Source organism: Heteronotia binoei, chromosome 21 (genome assembly GCF_032191835.1).
Source record: "Heteronotia binoei isolate CCM8104 ecotype False Entrance Well chromosome 21, APGP_CSIRO_Hbin_v1, whole genome shotgun sequence".
In the NCBI taxonomy this organism is placed as follows: Eukaryota; Metazoa; Chordata; class Lepidosauria; order Squamata; family Gekkonidae; genus Heteronotia; species Heteronotia binoei.
The window spans coordinates 40,710,638-40,730,504 of NC_083243.1; the positions used below are offsets into that span (position 1 = coordinate 40,710,638).

The following is a 19,867-nucleotide window of genomic DNA, read 5'->3' on the forward strand; positions in this document are numbered from 1 at the left end:
ATTTCAAAATGCTTTTTACCAGCTTTCAAATTTCCCTTTCTTTTTCTCTCAACACAGTTCTATTCATCCCATATTAGATGCATCAAAGGAGAGAAAAGTATGGAAGGCTTGAACTATGTTATCTTGCTACCCTACAACTGCATCTTTTCCACATCTGGGGTAATTTTAAATGTAGAGTGTTGTAGAGAAAAGATGTGGTCTTTCTGGATGCTCTTCTGCCATATTGCTCAATTGGTGCAGCACCAAACACCAGACAGAAAAGGTGGAACTTGGTTGGGCTGGTTATGGTTCCTTGCAAACATACTCCAAGAACATAAGAAGTGTGTGTGCACATGGAAGCTGATACCTTGAATAAAACTTTGTTGGTCTTAAAGGTGTCACTGGACTCAAACTTTGTTCTGCTGCTTCAGCCCAACATGTCTACCCATTTGTAATCAAATGTTACAGTTTTGGACTTTCAGGGTAATTTTCCATTGACCTGAATGCTGAATTTAACACTGTGGTTACTGGTTCCAGTTGGTGTAGCAACTTCTACATCTCTTAACAGGTTTAGAGACCCACTCAGAACCAAATCTAAGGTGACTATCCCTCTGGTTGACTCTGTAATCAACTGTTTCAGTGCAGTCATTTATGTCTAGGAATCTCATTTCTACAGCATAACTTGAGCACCTGTTTACCTAGTCAATATGAGGGTAGTTGAAGTCTCCCATTATAATAACATTAGAACATGAGAAGTGCCCTGCTGGATCAAACCAGTAGTCCATCTAATCCAGTATCCTTGTATCAACCAGTGACCTCATCTCCCTCAGTCCCTTAATTGTCACACATAGCCTTCAGTCACCATCATCCTCAAGTTCTATTATGCTGCTATCAGTATTACCCTGAATGTTTCTGCAATCATGAACATACGAAGCTGCCTTATACTGAATCAGACCCTTGGTCCATGCAAGTCAGTATTGTCTACTTAGACTGGCAGCGGCTCTCCGGGGTCTCAAGCTGCGGTTTTTCACGCCTATTTGCCTGGACCCCTTTTAGTTGGAGATGCCAGAGATTGAACTTGGGACCTTCTGCTTACCAAGCAGATGCTCTACCACTGAGCCATCATCCCTTTGGACTGATTTGCCTGAACCAGAGGTGCCCCAGCTCCTGTCAGCTTCCCCCCAGGATTAGTTTAAAAGCTGCTATAGCACCTTTTTTTATATTAATGGTTCCCTTTTGGTTCAAGAGAAGCCTGTCTCTCTTGTACAGGTTCAGCTTATTCCAGAAAGTTCCCCAATGCCTAACAAATCTAAACCCTTCCTGCTGGCACCACTTTTTCATTCACACATTGAGACTCCTGAACTGTGCCTGCGTAGCCAGCCCTGCATGTGGGACCACCAGCACTTCTGAGAATGCTACCTGGGAGGGACCACACATCTGCACAGAGAGCCATACTCCCCACAGTGCAAGCCCCTGGCATCCTTCCAGCAGAGGGTGGATGCTTCTAGCTTTGCAGGCACTGTGCCCCAGAATACCCCCAGGTGGCAAGCTGCGGGGTCGGGAGCTGTCCAGGTGACTGTCTGTCATGGTTGCCATTGGGCTGACAAGGCATCTGGCAGGCTGACCTTTAGTTCCTTCATGGGGTGTCCTGCTTGGCCATAGGTGGATCCAGTTTGCTCAGAGATATAGCGATGTTCCATGCAGGTCCCTAATTTTTATAGGCAAATCTCCCCAGGGCTGCCAAGAAGCGAGGTCCTTTGAGATACTGGCCTTTAACTTTCTGCCCAGTAACCTAAATTTTTCATTCAGGACTACACAACTACATTTCCTAATGTCATTAGTGCCAACATGCACTAATGACTACAGACTCCTCCACTGCACACTCTGTCAGCATATCTAGACAACACGTGATGTCCACAACCTTTGCACGAGACAGGCAAGTCACCATGCACTCAAAATGCCTATCACAGACCACACTCTCTATATTCCTAATAACTGAATCAACCACTACCAGAAACCCACCTCCTTCCAGCCTCCAGGGGCGTCCTTGGTCTGAGAGGGTATCAGTCTAACACCCAAGGAAGGGGTCCCTTCTAAGGGATCACCTCATTCCTCCTCAGACTGATAACCTCTGGCCTTGAGATTTCCACACTCTCCAATAGCAGAAGAGCCTGTCAGCATAAGAGTGGGACTGCTAAGTCCTTGAGGGTCTTTTCCCCAAACCCCAGCTTCTGCCTCAGCTTCTCCAGATCTGCAACTCTAGCCTCAAGGGAATGAGCCTGCTCCCTGAGAGCCACACATTTCATGCAGTGAGCAAGCAGACACAATTTCTTCCCAGTGGGTTAGGGTTTCCTCAGAAAACTATTTGGGACTCTATTTGTTGCTCCCAATATGTTATACTCCCCCTGATCTGTTTTTAGGACAGAGAGGCATCTCATGTAATTATTGTTACAGGTTCCTTTTCACATTATGTATCTTTTTACTATAACTAGAATCCTAGTTGTGGCTAAGGATTTTAAAAGGTGAAGGTGTAGACATTCTGGTTCATGATGGGCTCGGTCTGGGTGCAAGCCTTGCATCGATCACCTATTCACAAATATTTAATGTTAATTTATTTGGATCCTGTTTTTTTCTCCTTTAAAATGTTCAGAACGGCTTTCAATATGCCTATATTTGCACTGTGCACATGGGATCCTCTGGATCCCAGTTTAAAGGCCTGTGTTGGCTTTATGCAACACAGAGGATGATGCAGCCTTTGAGTCCTTTCTGTGGTTCTGGAGTTGCATGAGAAACCTTGGGTTGTGTGGAAGGATGGAGTGTGCTAGTGTGGGGAAATGAGCTATATTGGACACTGTCTGCCTCTTACAATAATTTGCACATCCATAGGAATGAAAAGATAGCACAGGGGTAACCAAAGAAAGGTGTGTGGCATGTTAACAGTGCGCTTGACAATTGAGCCAGTTATTTGGAGGGAAGGGGGATGTGGACTCTCCCTTGCTGGATGTGTCAGATAAACACTAGGCAGTCATCTGTCCAAGATCTAGCTTTCAGTTTCTTGCACTGAGTAGTAGGGGTTGGACTAGGTGGCCTTTAAGACCTTTTCTAACTCTTACAATGACATTAACATCTGCCTTCCAAATCACAGTTTTGTAGTTAAGCAATAGTTTGTTACCATCAAAATTCTGGGGTGGAAACTTGCCCAAGATTGTAACAGAGGGAGTGACTGAATTTTGAAAAAGGAGAATCCTGTTTCTCCTACTGATATCAGGATGTTCCCCATATAGAGTTTGTAAACCCCAGAGGTGTTCAGGCTGTCATTTAGACTGAGAAGCTCCAGGATTGCCTTGATGGGCTTACACCTGGTATTTAGCTTCCTGGGTCAGCATCCGATTCAGCATCTGCCTTCTCTCAAGTTGCTGCAATTTATTGACTTGGATTTCTGTACCCACCCTAGGATTTAGGCCAAGTTACAACATGCTAGTATTCAATAGCACAAAAGCCAACTATGTCAAAATAAAAAGAGATGGATGTGAAAGAGATTAAAATCTCCAACCACTCCTGCAGCTTCCTTAACCACAACCACAGGCAGCTCTTGAGAAGAAGACCTTCCAAAGATGGGGCTGGGTTTTGGCAAGTGCCAGATGGGGAGGAACTACAGAATTGCAATTCCAACCGCTAAGAACATTTATGCATGAAATCCTATCATTGCTCAGACTCAGTGGTAGGATCAGACACACCCATGTGCTGAAAAAAAACCCAGAATGTTACAGTTGAGTGAATAAAGATGGGAGGAACACTGGTGTTGAGCGTGAAAAGGGGGGCACTGTGTAGCTTGATAGTCATTCTCAAGTCTATCAGAATGATCAGCCTTTTGTAGTCTGACAGGCTTGAATCTACAAAGCGATGCTGATATCCCACATCATTACTGCCCTGCCTCCTATCCTGGCACTGACTTTTACACTGGCGATTAAATCCTTGGCCAGCACCTATGCCTGGATGCTGTTCCATTTGGGTAGAAAGGTTGTATGGAAATGTTTTAAATATCTCAGATTTGCTGCTGTTTTAAATTTGTTCTGAGGAGGTAGAATGAACAGTAATAGTTAAGTGGACTCTAATCTGGAAACTCTAATCTGAAGAGCTGGGTTTGATTCCCCACTCCACACAAAGCCAATCGGATGACAGTTCTCTCAGAACTCTCTCAGCCTCACCTGCCTCACAGGATGTCTGATGTGAGGAGAGGAAGGGAGGGCGATTGTAAGCTGCTCTGAGACTACTTTGGGTAGTGAAGAGCACGGCATAAAAACCAACTCTTCTTAAGTGGAGAATCACATTTATAATGCTTCCCTGTATTTGAGATAGAGAGAACTCTGCAAGCAGAACTTTAACACAGTAGAGAGCAGTCTGGACAGAACTGTTTGCAATTATGATTGATAGCTGGTGGTACCATAGTGGCCAAGAAAATGAGCTGTGGTCTGAGAGGTTTTGGTTGAAATCTCGCTGTGCTGTCAGCTCACTCAGTGACCTTAAGTAAGCTGTTCTCTTCAACTTTGTCCCTCTTCCTGCACTGTGGAGATGACATTGGCCTACATTACAGGGCTATTGTAAGAAATTCAGCAAGATGCTGTAAGTGAAAACAGTGTTGTGTAAATTCCTAATTATTAAATTGAGGGGGAATCTTTCATTGTGAGAGTTTGTAGGGTAGGCTAACTGCAAGGTAAGATTTGGAGACCTGGTTTCAATCATCCAATTTGCCACAAAGCTTGCCTGGTGACTTACGACCAGCTACTCTCTGGCAATTTAAACTACTTTGCAGGGTTGTTGCGAGGATAACATAAGGAAGGGATAACTATGTATACTGCTGTGAGTTCCCTGGAGGAAAGGCAGGACAAAAATGTTAAAGATGCTGTTATGGATTACAGGGAGAGCATTAAAAATGACATTCCTCCAACTGCAGTCTAAAGTGGTGCAGTCCATTCTATCATTTTGAGATACTTAACTCCCCTTTCTGCTAAATATGCATTGTGGCTTTCCATACCTATACAGCAGAGAAAGTATATGTTGTTCCTATCCCTCTAAAGGTTTACTTTTTAAAACATGGAAGAGAGAAAAAATACCTGTCCTTTGTACAGCCCAGTCCTTGTACTTCAGTTCGGTTACACCTGGCTTATACCAGCTGTATTAGCTTCTAAGAGCCAGTTTGGTGTAGTGGTTAAGTGTGCGGACTCTTATCTGGGAGAACCAGGTTTGATTCCCCACTCCTCCACTTGCACCTGCTGGAATGGCCTTGGGTTAGCCATAGCCCTGGCAGAGGTTGTCCTTGAAAGGGCAGCTGCTGTAAGAGCTCTCTTAGCCCCACCCACCTCACAGGGTGTCTGTTGTGGGGGAGGAAGGTAAAGGAGATTGTGAGCCGCTCTGAGATTCTTCGGAGTGGAGGGCGGGATATAAATCCAATATCATCATCATCTTCTTCTTCTTCTTCTTCTTCTAGTCTGGTTCCATTGGCATCCATTATAAGGTTTGGGCCGCATATTTGAAGAATTGTCATTTCCTTTAAGAAAGGTACATTTTGCATTGTGCCTTTTAAAAAAAAAAATGGATTTATATCCCGCCCTCCCCGCCAAAGCAGACTCAGGGCGGCTCACAGCAATAAAAACATTTACAAATATTAAGCATTAATTAATTAAAACCTTGAACAATATAACAGTTAAAACATATTAAAACAATTTGGTGCTAATGGTACATTTCAATAACTTCAGTCTTCTTGATTAAAAGCAAGTTGAAATAAAGCTGTCTTGCAAGCCTTGCGGAACTGGGCAAGGTCCCGCAAGGCTCTTGCTTCTTCCGGAAGTTGGTTCCACCAATAGGGGGTTGTTATAGAGAACGCTCTCTCCCGAGTGGTCTTCAATCTTGCCTCCCTCGGCCCAGGGATCGATAACAGGTTCTGTGTCCCTGATCTGAGTACCCTCTGGGGAACATATGGAAAGAGAATGTCCCTAAGGTAGGCAGGTCCTCGGCCATATAGGACTTTAAAGGTAATAAGCAGCACCTTGTAGCGAATCCGGTACACTATCAGCAGCCCAGGCTGTATGTGCTCCCACATAGGGAGCCCCAATAACAGCCTAGCCGCTGCATTCTGCATAAGCTGCAGTCTTCGGATTTGAGACAAGGGCAGCCCCATGTAGAGGGCGTTACCGTAGTCCAATCTCAAGGTGACCGTAGCATGGATCACAGTTGCCAGGTCGCCACGGTTGAGCAAAGGGACCAACTGCCTTGCCCGCCTAAGATGGAAAAAGGCGAATTTGGCAGTGGCTGCTATCTGCGCCTCCATTGTCAATGATGGTTCTAGTAGCACCCCCAAGCTTCTGACCTTGGGCGCCATTACATGGGGGAAGGCTGGGGGACTGAGGGAATGTTCAGTCTGAAAAAGAGGAGGTTGAAGGGGGACATGATTATTCTCTATAAATAGCTGAAGGGCTGTCACTTAGAGGAGCTGTTCTTGTTGGCAGCAGAGGAGAGGACTCACAATAATAGGTTTAAATTAAGAGTGGGAAGGTACTGGCTGGATATTAGGGAAAACTTTTTTTTTTCTGTGAGAGTTGTTCATCAGTGAAATTCACTAGGGGGGGGAGGGGAGAGCTTGCCTTCACTGGCAGTCTTTAAGCAGCTGCTGGCCAAGCACTTGCTGGGGAAGCTCTAAACTGATCTGGGATTGAGCAGGAGGTTGGACTAAATGGCCTATATGACTCCTCCTGACTCTGTGATTTTGTACAAATAAATAAAATGTGGGTCTCATTTGAGCATGTGTCTCATGTAGAAGAAGCAGCCCCGTGGCACAGAGTGGTAAAGCAGCAGTACTGCAGTACTGTGGTCTGAACTCTCTGCTCTCACGACCTGAGTTTGATTCCGGTGGAAGCTGGAAAGTTCCTCATCAAAGGCTCCTTAGAAAGCTTGAGAGTCATGGAGTAAAAGGACAGGTCCTCTTGTGGATTAAAAACTGGCTTAGTAATAGGAAGCAGAGAGTGAGTATAAATGGGCAGTCTTTACAGTGGAGGACGGTAAGCAGTGGGGTGCCGCAGGGCTCGGTACTGGGTCCCATGCTCTTTAACTTGTTCCTAAATGATTTAGAGTTGGGAGTGAGCAGTGAAGTGGCCAAGTTTGCGGATGACACTAAATTGTTCAGGGTGGTGAGAACCAGAGAGGATTGTGAGGCACTCCAAAGGGATCTGTTGAGGCTGGGTGAGTGTCTGGGTGAGTGGCAGATGCGGTTCAATGTGGCCAAGTGCAAAGTAATGCACATTGGGGCCAAGAATCCCAGCTACAAATACAAGTTGATGAGGTGTGAACTGGCAGAGACTGACCAAGAGAGAGATCTTGGGGTCATGGTAGATAACTCACTGAAAATGTCAAGACAGTGTGCGTTTGCAATAAAAAAGGCCAACGCCATGCTGGGAATTATTAGGAAGGGAATTGAAAACAAATCAGCCAGTATCATAATGCCCCTGTATAAATTGATGGTGCGGTCTCATTTGGAGTACTGTGTGCAGTTCTGGTCGCCGCACCTCAAAAAGGATATTATAGCATTGGAGAAAGTCCAGAAAAGAGCAACTAGAATGATTAAAGGGCTGGAACACTTTCCCTATGAAGAAAGGTTGAAACGCTTGGGGCTCTTTAGCTTGGAGAAATGTTGACTGTGGGGTGACATGATAGAGGTTTACAAGATAATGTTTGGGATGGAGAAAGTAGAGAAAGAAGTACTTTTTTTCCTTTCTCACAATACAAGAACTTGTGGGCATTCGATGAAATTGCTGAGCAAACAGGTTAAAATGGATAAAAGGAAATACTTCTTCACCCAAAGGGTGATTAACATGTGGAATTCACTGCCACAGGAGGTGGTGGTGGCAGCCACAAGCATAGCCACCTTCAAGAGGGGGGTTAGATAAAAATATGGAGCAGAGGTCCATCAGTGGCTATTAGCCACAGTGTGTATATGTGTGTGTGTGTGTATATATATATAATTTCTTTTGGCCACTGTGTGACACAGAGTGTTGGACTGGATGGGCCATTGGCCTGATCTAACATGGCTTCTCTTATGTTCTTAGGTAGCTGGCCCAAGGTTGATTCAGCCTTCCATCCTTCCAAGGTCGGTAAAATGAGTACCCAGCTTGCTGGGGGGAAAGTGTAAAAGACTGGGGAAGGCAATGGCAAACCACCCCGTAAAAAGTCTGCCGTGAAAACGTTGTGAAAACAACGTCCCCCCAGTGTCAGAAACGACTGGTGCTTGCACAGGGGACCTTTCCTTTTCTCATGTAGAAGGAAGGCAGCTTAGAACAGTCTCTCTCTCTGTCTCTCTCTCTCTCTCTCTCTCTCTCACTCTCACACACACACACGCACATACTTCAAGAAGAAAGTCACAAACAGCACAGGCAACTTCACTCAATATATACACTGTGGCTGAGTTAAACACGCCCCCTTTAGTTGGCGGCAATCCCTCCTATTGATCTCTCCAGGATCCTTCATTTGCATTTCCTGGAAGAAATTCCTCACATCCCCTGTTTCTAAGAGAATGGCCAATGGGAATGCAGGCCTCAGATCCTGGAGAGCAATGGAAGCATGCTTCAAGCTCAGGTCTACTAACAGTGGACACTGAACACAGCAAATACATAACACAGATACACCAGGCAGCGTCCTCAATGATGGTGGTAACTTCCATACCCTTCCATTGCGACTGAATGAATGATATAACTGTAATATGACACAGAGGTGGCAGAATTACCCCCACTTGCTATGGAAGCTGATTTGAAGAAAGCAAAACTAGAAAAAGTATTTATGAAGAGAGGTAGTGGGCATAGTCCTCTGTAGGTAGATGAGCTGGACTCAGAGGGGCCTTTGAGTTGTATCATGCAGTGTGGTATCAGGTAAGTAATAGTGCCAGAACTCTTTTAAGGCCTTGGGCTTAGACAAGTGTAACTGGCAGTCTACTAGGCCTTTATGTTATCCAAAGAGGTAGTCCCCTATTTAATTGGGGGAATTAGCTTAAGGAGACAGAGCAAGAGGGGGTAACTGGGATTCTCCATCTATGTATATGGGGATCTTTCCCTTAGAGAACTCTCGAAATAAAAGTCAGATGTTAAATTGGAAAGAGTTTTTATTGAAATAGGAATAAAAGGGCAAAACAAACACGTACAAATACACTTAAAACATGCAGACTAGCTAAGAGAAAAACGAGGAGTGGGAATAGTTAAGGGGAAAAGGGCTATAATTACCAGGACTTGTAGAGGTTCATGGAAGCAGCAGCAAAATGACTAGCATTTCATGGGGAGAAGAGAAGAAACCCGCAAAGTGGGGTGCATGCTGTTAGGAAAACACACTGCTAAGGAGCAGCATGCTTGCAATTATAGAGAAAATGTTTCCTGAGGCAGTCTGATATGTTTGCCCTCCAAAGAATGACTTAGTTGCTTTTTTGGGGACAAGCAGCGTTGACTATCTGAGGTGAACTATAGATATTAATGTTTCTTGATGACCTGCTGAGTACTGGGTTGGAAAACTACCAGATTTTGTGAATAATGTGAAGTGTTGCATAATTAGGGAAAATGGGTGAGGGGGAAGTGAGGCTGGGTCTTGATGAGATTAATCCAAGGTGAGGTGACCCATCTTGGTAGATTCATTCAGGACAATAAGTCTCCTCAGGGTGAGGAATCAATGCATTTTTTAAAAAAAATGCTGACTAGACAAAACTTTTGGTACTGGTAGAAATCAAGTTTTTACAAGTTTCTGCAAAACAAGCGGTGAATCATGCCTGAGTTGCTGATGCCTCCTGGAGTAACCAGACTCTTTCTCCAACTCCCCCCACCCTCCAACTGGTGAACAGGACTGGAAGGAAAAATAAAGCATGCTCTGTAGTCACAGGTGACCCATGGCAATCCCATGAAGTAAGTTCCACCTCATGAGTTTCCAAGGCCTTCCTCTGCATAGCAGCTCCAGTCTTCCTTGGTGGTCTCCCTTCCGAGTACCGGTCACACTTAGCTTTCAAGCTCTGACCAGATCAAGTTAATCTGGGCTATTAGGGCTGCTACAGGAAGAGAAAGGGAACCGATGAAATTCAAGTAAGAAAGTAATTGCTGGCAGGGGAGCACGGTTGGCTCTGTCTTTGAGAATGCATAGGATAAAGTAGGCTTTTAAGAATAAACGCTCCTTATTGCTCAGGTTCCCATTTTGTATGTGGCAAAGCCTCTCTGCCCTCAGCAACCCTTAGGCCACTGCACTGCTGATTCAGGGAGACATAAATGGTCACAGTAGGCTTGATTTGTTAAATTCCTTCTCTGCGACCTGCTTATTTCCAGAAGCAACAGCATTACGAGGTTTACAGATCTCTAGGAACTGTCACACACGGCTGATGTAGGAAGCTGCTAAATCCATACTGTTAAATTCATTTTTAAATTTCCCCCCCACACCCTTTCCTTCAATGAAAAGCAGCTACATTATTTAAGCCAGTGTTCCTTCCCCAAAGTGCATTTCTGAGAGATTATTGCATGCCTTAGGTGCACCAAAAAGCTGGAGGCAACATTTCTTTAAGCATTCAAGAGCTGCAATTTCCTCTCTGGTGTATTGCCTGGAACGTCTAATTTGATATGAAATGGACATTTTTATAAAGATAGCAGCAAAGCAGCCCTGTTGTTGCATTTATAATGAAATTATTATTGGGGGGGAGGGGAATTATTTAAAAATGTAGAAAACACACACGCACAGTTTATTGGGAAAGTACATCCATAATTCAAAACGGCAGCCCTAGATGGAAATGCAGTTGGTGAAATAATACATGTCAGAAAATCCAGGGCTGGCTTTTGGCCTATTAATGTCTTCCAACCCCAGTCTCTGGCTGCTTGGATTTGGTGTGCCAGAAACATTAGTTTTTGTAGCAGCTGTGATAGAGTCGATTCCATTAGGACAATGAGGAGCCACAAAACTGCTACTCTTTTAAAAACTCGGGAGGGTGAATAAGCTTCACTGGTGGATACGTGTTCTCATGGCAACCTTTTTAACGTGCTCCCATCGCCAGATGCATGGCCAGCGTCTTCACAGCTGAATGCCTGAAGTCAATGGGAGACCAAAATGGTTACCCTCTCTGAATTATCCATCTGCCTTCTCTGTTTTGATAGATACGATGTATATTTCAGTTTTGCAAGCACCCACATGAGAAAATTTTGGACGCTCTGTTTACAAAATGAGTCAGTAGGTGCAGAAAGGCTTTGGTTTGGTTCAAATAACCAGAAGTTCAAATACACAAAAAGCGTTCCTTGGTTTTGTAGCAATGAGATGCTGGATGAAAGGAAGGGAGCATGAAATAGATGGCATATTTTTTGATAAGCTTTCTCTTCGGGGGTTTTTGTGCTTTAGTGCTGAGCTCTAGATTAACACCTATCAGTGGGACTGAACTCTGTATTGATTAGCATGGGGTTTGTTTCATGCTTTTAGGTTTTCAGTAACCCTATGTGCCCTGCTCCCTGCTGGTGTGTTGTAGTCGTTAGAATGGCTGACTAGAACCTGGGGCAACTTGGTTTTAATCCCCCACCCTGCTCTGCCATGGAAGCTTGCTGAATGCCCCTGGCCATAATTTCTCAGGCTAACCTTGTTGAATGCCCCTGGCCATAATCTCTCAGGCTAACCTTGCTGAATGCCCCTGGCCATAATCTCTCAGGCTAACCTACCCTCACAAGGTGGTTGCCGTGAGGACAGAGCAGTGGTTAGAAGAAGATGTCAAAAGCTGCTCTGGATCCTGATCACAAAGAAAAACCAGATGTAAATAAAACTGAACATAATGAAATAAGCACACAAACTTGAAATCTGAATAGAAGAAACCTGCAAATCCTGGAATTGGAAGACTTGGCATTTTTAAAATCACTACTGTGATTGTGTGACCCTAACCTGTGAGCCGCCCTGAGCCTGCCTTTGGCGGGGAGAGCGGGATATAAATTAAATTAAATAAAAATTTAGGGATGAAAGAGACTGACTTGGCCCAAACTGCTCAAGTCTTTGTCAGGAACAGAGCATGAGATGTGATGACAAAGCTATGTACTAACATCTGAAACTATGTGTTTAACATCTGAAGAGAGAGGTGTTGTGAATGAAGGCTGACTTTCTATCTGCTGTAGTCATAGAAGTATGGGGATTCCACTTGCTGTGCTTATGTGTATATGAGGAAAGGTCTTTAGATGTGTTCTAGGGCTGCCAGGTCCCTGGTCTGGGTGGGGGTTTTCCTGCTTTTGTAGGCCTCTTTCCACTGCCAGCCAGCTGGCTGGCAGGGAAACCCCATCTACAAATGTCCCTGAATGTTATGTAATGATGTCACGCAGAAGTGATACTATATTGGCGACATTGGGGTGATGCTTTATGGACAAAACTCTGTGATAAAACTGGGTTTTGTCCAAAAAGTAGAATGTCAGCCCCTGACAAAACTAGATTTTGCCCAAGAACTAGAATGTCAGCTCCTGATATTGGCAGCATGATGACATCACTTCTGGGTGACATCAAGTGCACCACAGGATCCTGGGATGGACCTTGCAGCCTCCCAATGGCAGTCAGGTAGGACCTGGCAACCCTAATGTGTTCAGAGGCACTTTTCTAGTGATTCTAGTGATTAGCTCTGGGTCAGGGCTATTTATGTAGCTGGAACTCCTTAGCATACTAGGCCATACCTCCCTGATGTAGCCAATCCTCTTGGAACTTACGGTAGGCTCTGTACTAAGAGCCCTGTAAGCTCTTGAAGGATTTGCTACATCAGGGGTGTGTGGCCTAATATGCTAAGGAGTTCCTGCTACAAAAAAAAGCCCTGGCTTTGGTATTCAAAACAGATTTGACAGTAGGTGGAGGTCTATACAATCACAGGGCTTCATTCACTGGTACTAGACCGACCCAGCATGACTTGGTTACTCTGTTCGAATTGCATAGATTTCTGAAACTGAGCGTCCATTTTCCCTCACCACAATTATAGTAAAGGAATTAAAATTATTATAAAGTGCTGGAAGGCTGAAATGCAATTGGCGACCATGCAGAAAGGTTGGTTGACAGAATATTCAGAAAAACTACTGTGCTTGAAAAATGCTCTATGGCATGCAGGAATTTGGACTTAGGGATCTGTTACAGATCTTGCTAGTTCTTAGGAAATGGCCCCGACTTTCTGGTATGTATCCCTTGCAAAACAGTGGCTCTAGTGTTATCCCTCTTGAGGAAAAATTAGGGTACCTCTTAAACAATTTAGTTAGTATTGTCTAGGATTCTTTAGCTGTTGACTTGCTTTCAAGACAACAGGCTATCCCGAGAGCAAATATTTCTGTATGAGCTTGAATTGGGTCTCTTCTGTAATAATGCAACTAGAACTCTTGTGGTGAAAAGCAGTGTGTTAACAGTTCTTAAATTTAAATAGCTATGAGAGTAACACGTCCCTGTTCCAGTGTCCTAACACACCAGAAGGCAGTGGAGGGCATAGTAAATGAATACAGGTTTTGAACCTTCTGGCAGTGTTCAGTATTGGACCTCAGGCTGATCTCCTTTAGTGTAAGAATATAAGGTGTCAGAAGTAAAAAGGTAAAGGTAGTCCCCTGTGCAAGCACTAAGTCATTACTGACCCATCATGGGTGACATCACATCATGTTGTTTTCTTGGCAGACTTTTTTACAGGGTGGTTTACCATTGCCTTCCCCAGTCATTTACACTTTACCCCCAGCAAGCTGGGTACTCATTTTACCGACCTCAAAAGAATGAAAGGCTGAATGAACCTTGAGCTGGCTACCTGAACCCCAGCTTTCACCGGGATCAAACTCAGGTCATGTGCTTGCTTTGGCAGCATATATACTAAAATTGGAACTCAAGTTGTGAGCAGAGATTGCACTGTGGTGCTGCAGCTTACCACTCTGCGCCACAGGGCTCCACAAATACATAGGAGCAGTGTTCCCTCTAAGCTGAGCTAGTGTGAGATCGCTCACAGTTTTTTAGCTTCTGGTTCACACTTTTTGTCTTAGCTCAGGAAAGATGGCCATAGCAGACTAATTTATGCAGTAGCTCACAACTTTAATGCCAATAGCTCGTGAGGTAGAATTTTTGTTCACAAGATTCACAGCTTAGAGGGAGTATTGCACAGGAGTACCCCAGTATTCATCTGTGAAATGCTGGCAGCTGCATTTGCATTGACTGCATTTCAGTGACTTGAATTTTCCAAATCTATAAATTGTATTTAACTTCCTAACAGTGTAACTTTTAATGCTCATAAATAACTTTTTAAAAACCATGTCATATGAAACCAACCTCCTAAATATGACCTCTTTTGGAATCATGAGGGAAATTCAACTAACTGATAATAGCTGACAACCTTTTCAGGCTTAAGAGGTGAGAATGGACTAGTGTATTATAGTAGAAACACATTTTTTCTCCTTAAAGGCATTTGTAATATTTCTGCATTTGTAATATTATTTCTTCGAATATATTTCAAGCTAGAAAGCAAAGTATAGGTAAACTTTTAAGGTTGCCAGCTCTAAATTTCAAAAGAAAATGGATAAAATAAAAGGCTGTGTGCCTCACACTATATTGACTCCTCCCTGTAATCTATCTTGCTCTGTTCTAGCTTCTACAATTAAATTATTTTTTCTTGAGAAAGGGAAAGGGTTTCTTTACCTAATAATGTTTAATACTGAACTTAAAACTTTGCACCCATGGTATACTTATAAAAACGTTTGCTTGAGCACATGCCTTCTATTCAGCCTTGTCTTTCAAGGAAAGCTCCTATAATTTTCAAGGGGCAGTCAATGATAAGCCCACTCAGAGCTATCAGTGCCAATAGTCTAGCAAGTACATATGTGGAGATCTTTGCATGTAGTCCTCAGTTACTTCTATGGCACTACAGATAAGGATCCAGTAGGCAAAATTCCCAGTGGCATTTTCGTACTTAAAATCATCTTTGGATAAATGCAATCAACCTTACTGTGCCTGTTCATCTTCATGCAAGTCAGTAATTCAAAACCTGGCTGCTGTCCTGTATTCCTGTATCCAAAGAATGTGTGTGTGTGCTCCTGTTTCAAGCTCAACAGTTGGCCTTCCTTTTCTTACTGTATGAGCACAGTCCTATGCAGTTCTAACAGCACAGTCCTTTGCAGATTTACTCCAGGCCAAGCCCTCTGAATGGTGGCTTTAGAAGATATTTGCATAATATAGGTAAATGAGACAGGGACCAAGGAGATATGCTTGGGAGAAGAATTTCCTTCCCCCTCTTATGAGCTTATCCTGAAGTATCTCTGCATAGGATATATTTTTGTGGATTTAGACCAATGCAGTTCTGCACTGCAAGTAATCTAAAAATAACATGCTTGATTTCATACTCTTTAAGTTTCTGTAAGTCATGCTTCAAAGGGGAGAATGCATTAAGATATTTCACATTGTTTTCAACATGGCACTAACTTTGAACAAACTTGTACACAATAAAGTCTCCATTGGAGTTGTGAGGATGAAAACAATGGAGACAACACAGAGACCCAAATGAAGAGCAGTTCAGGGTTGCAGATAGCTGTTTGCCTGGTAGCTGGTGTTGAGTAACAGTGAGAGATTCTGCAGTCACTGTTGCTCCACCCCTGGGCTTCTGTTTTCATTGGATCAGGCAATCGATTACCTCCAATTCTCTAAAAAACAAGATTGGGAAGGGGTGGGGAAAATTGGAGGGAGTCATGTGTCTAAATATGCCCACACCGCAACTGGTGGGGAATTGATCGCTTGATCCAGTGAATGCAGAAGCCCGGGGGTGGAGTAACAGCGACTGTGGAATTGGTATGTGTCTCTGGGCAACTAGGAAATGGGTGAGGATAGATTGCTGTCTACCAAGCAGCATTCACCATTCTTTGCATACAGCTGTATGGGAAATTGGATAGTTGTATTGTCCTTCATAGTAGTAAGAGTCTCATAAAATTGCCCTCCATCCTTGGGGTTTGAAAGTTTAAATTTTCTTCAGCATGTGGCAATATTGTTGTCCTACCCATTGAAACTTCATGAAAGTTAGGTGGGAGTGGTGCTTTTACCATTTGAATAATTAAGGTAAACAAGAGAGGGACCAGTGAGATGTGTTGGGGAGGAGAATTTCCTTCCTCTCTCATCTTCCATTTCCCACCTGCCTCTCCTCTCCCCCCTCTCACTGATCATCTTTTTGTTTTATTGTAGAGTAAGTGACTACAGAAGCCTTGAAAGTCTATCTCAGCAACAATTTGGATTGTATAAGCAGCTACAGGCAACATCAGCTATATTGCCTGTGGTTTCCCAAGTAATGCAGAATATATACTAAGATCCTATGAGACAGTCTCATGGAATTTTGGCTGTTTTAACAATTTTATGTATTTTATTTACTTTGTTTATTTTTATTTATTTATTATTTTTTATTTGATTTATATCCCGCCCTACCCCACTGAAGCGGGCTCAGGGCGGCTTACAACACAGAGGTTCTAACAATAAAGTTCAAATTTTAAATACAATAACAAATTACATAATTAAAACATTAAAAACATTATGCCCTTGACCCAAGCATTTTATGTTATTCTCATGTCTATTCCATTTTATCCTCACAGCAACCCTGAGCGGTTAGTTAGGCTGAGAGTGTACATTTATTTTCCCCATTCTTTTTTTCTGTGACTTTTCTTCTGCAAACCTGAGGGTTCCCTTAGTTTGTAGAAGCATCTATTCAGTCTGTCCCTGGCCTGATTTGTGCAGTCTGAGGCGGTCTCCAGTTAGATGTGGGGTAATAAACATTTCTATAGGCTAGTTGTGTCAGGCAGGTTGGAGGGAGCTGATATAAAGGGAGAGATTTAGTGACACATATTTTCTTTAATTAATGATAGAAGGTAGAGTGAAACAAATGGATAAATGACGACGTCTCATCTGGAGAGGAAACACGGTCAAGGAGTTTAAAACGTTTCATTGCTGAGATTATCAGGGAGTTGTTAATCCACTTCATAGTCACTTGTTGCCTTGGAGACAAATGTAATCAAAGGGTTTTTTTCCTCCCAGCTTTTGATTAGAGACGCTATTGACTTCTGGCTTTAGAGAGTTGGTGGAGTAGCATGCCAAATGTCGGAAGATGGAAATTAATCTCTAAGTGATTGGTCTGAATTCTATTGATTTGGAAGAGTCAGGCAAGAAGCTCTTCACACCTTTTCACACCAGCTTTTTAAAAAAGCCTTGAGATTTTCCTGACTCAAACATAGTAATTCTGCAGTAAGGATACTTGAGCCTGGAACTTCATTCTGGATATTCTCCATGTCTTTTATGAGAAAGTTCATGGCTATGAGAATTGTCCAGTTTTGCTAAAATATCAAGTTTTCATGTGATCAATCAACCTTGCACATTTTCTGCTACCTGTGAACAGTGCTGAAAATGATTCAAAGAACACACAAGTCTTTTTGGAAGTGTTCTCAATAATGGGATTCAATCATGTGTGAGCTATTATGAAAAGTATTAATGATAATTAGGAGCAGGAACATGTTGAGTAATTTCAGGTATAGTTGATGTTTAGGTGAAAAGGTGCTCTTATTCTCATTTATACTCAGGGCTTTTTTTGGTAGCAGGAATCCTTTGCGTATTAGGCCATACACCCCTGATGTAGCCAATCCTCCAAGAGTTTACAGGGCTCTTAGTACAGGGCCTACTGCAAGGTCCAAGAGGATTGGCTACCTCAGGGCTGTGTGGCCTAATATTCAAAGGAGTTCCTGCTACAAAAAAGCCCTGTTTATACTATAATATCTCTAAGAATATTTTCATATGGGTTTCAGGTTGATAATAAATTGTTTGAAATTTTCTATTCTGTGGCTCAGTCATCAGTCAAAGGGGAGACTACAACCAAGAAATCAGCAGGATACTGAGATTGAGAAGGACAGCCATGAAAGTTCTCTAAGGAGCTTTCTTAGTTTCAAGATCCTTAAGTTTAAGGAGGTGTTGCTGGCTATCAAGATCAAGATAGCTTATGCTATAGTATTTCCCATTACTATATAAGGATGTGAAAGTTGGACAATGAAGAAAGCTGACAGGAAGATACCTGAATCCTTTGAAATGTGGTGTTGGAGGGGAGTTTCAGGGATACCATGGACCACCAGAACTAGATTCTAGTCTAGATAAAATTAAGTCTGAATTCTCCCTAGAAGCAAAAATGACTAAACTGAAACTATTGTACTTTGGTCACATTGTGAGAAGACAAGAGTTGCTGGAAAAGACTAGGAGAAGCTGAAGGCAGCTGGAAAAGAGGAATACCCAACACAAGATGGATTGACACAAAAATGATAGGAAGCCAAGGCTCTCAGTTCCCAATGACCTGAGCAAGGCTGCTAATTATAGGACATTTTGGAGGTCATTAATTCATACGGTCATCATAAGTTGGAAGTGACTTGATTACATGCAACATTCACACAGTAATTATTGTATATGGCCAAAGGTTATTACAGTCACTCTCATTGGGAGGGGGCAAGAATACTTTTGATCTCTTTTAATTATATGAACTCTGATCAACAATGTGCTCTAGAGGCCCCAACATGCTTGTGTTTCAGATGTAGCTTTCCGTGCATGGTGGAATAGGGAGGGTTGTTGTTCAAGTGAAAAAGGAAATTGGAAGCCCTGTTGAGCTCTCAGGACATGTGATCCATAAATGCCATAACCATCAGGGGCCATTGGAGGCAGTGCCCCCTGTAGAATCTGCAGGAACCCCACCCAATCTTCCCTTTCAGTGGAAGGGAAGATTGAGATTGGGCAAGGGTGCTGCAGATTCTATATGGGGGACCACCCCCAGTACCCCCTTCTGGCTACAGCCCTGCTGCTCACTGCACTGATGGTAATACTTCCTTCATGCATGGGTAATGAAGGTTCAAGATGGGTAATGAAGGTTCAAGAAACTCCAGGTATTGCAAAGGGCAGTGGAAAATAATACCATTCAGTCATCTTGTAGGAGCCTTCCGTTGTGTGGTGACCAGCTGAAGCAGTTACAACACATTTCCTCTAGGGAAGAGTGTACTAAGGATTGGTGTTTCATTGCCAACCATTGGTGTAGCTGTTCTCTCCAATCGCAGCAGCAGTAATAGTTGCATGGCATGCCTGTGTCTTGTTGAAGCCTAGAGGTGGGGTCTCAGCCAGTCTTCCTATCATACATTTGTGACTTGAACCTAGGTCTAATTGTACAGTGTTCTGGTTGGCTACCTTGCTCTTGAGATGTCTGCTTCTTGGCCAGATATAATGCCAGTTCAGGTAATACAGGCCTCAAGCTCTCTGTTCTGTTGTTGGCCCTCCAGCACAACTGTAAGACAGGATGCTGGACTAGATGGACCACTGGTCTGACCAGCAGAACTCTTCTTCGGTTCTTATGATTCTGTCTGCCTAGAAGCTTTATATACCAGACCTCCTAGGTGAAAACTTAAAACTGAAGTTTTGTTTTCAGCTCTGCTATAGTTCTTTTGTTGGTTTGGGTGCTGGAAAAGTTGATGAGCTAACTTTTTGTGTTAGAGTGGCAATAATGTCTGCTGGCTGAAGGCTTAAGACAATTTTGTTTTTAAAATCGTTTGCAAGGGTGCTTTAAAAAAAAAACCCTCCAATTTTCTTTGATAGTAGCAAAACAAAATTGCAGTTGTATTCCCTGTCTGAGAGGCTTATTTATCTTCCAAGTTGGCATTGAAGAATAATTATGATCTTTCAGTGTGGGGTATGTGCGTATGTGAAAGAGATGGAATTTCCAGCAAACCACTGAACCAAGCCTAGTAACAGCTATTTTCACAGATTCCTAACAATATTCAATCTGCCTCAGTTCTTTTTAACCATTAAAAATGAAATACTGTATCACCTAATCTAAACTACTTGACAAAGAAGTGAGATTTGTTGTTCACTG

General features: G+C 43.1%; 1 protein-coding gene across 5 annotated transcripts in view; it reads left to right on the top strand.

Moving 5' to 3' along the window:
• Positions 1 to 19,867, top strand: part of FOXN3 (forkhead box N3) — a 279,923-nt gene that overhangs the window by 112,851 nt on the left and 147,205 nt on the right. The gene's annotated exons all lie outside the window — the stretch shown is intronic.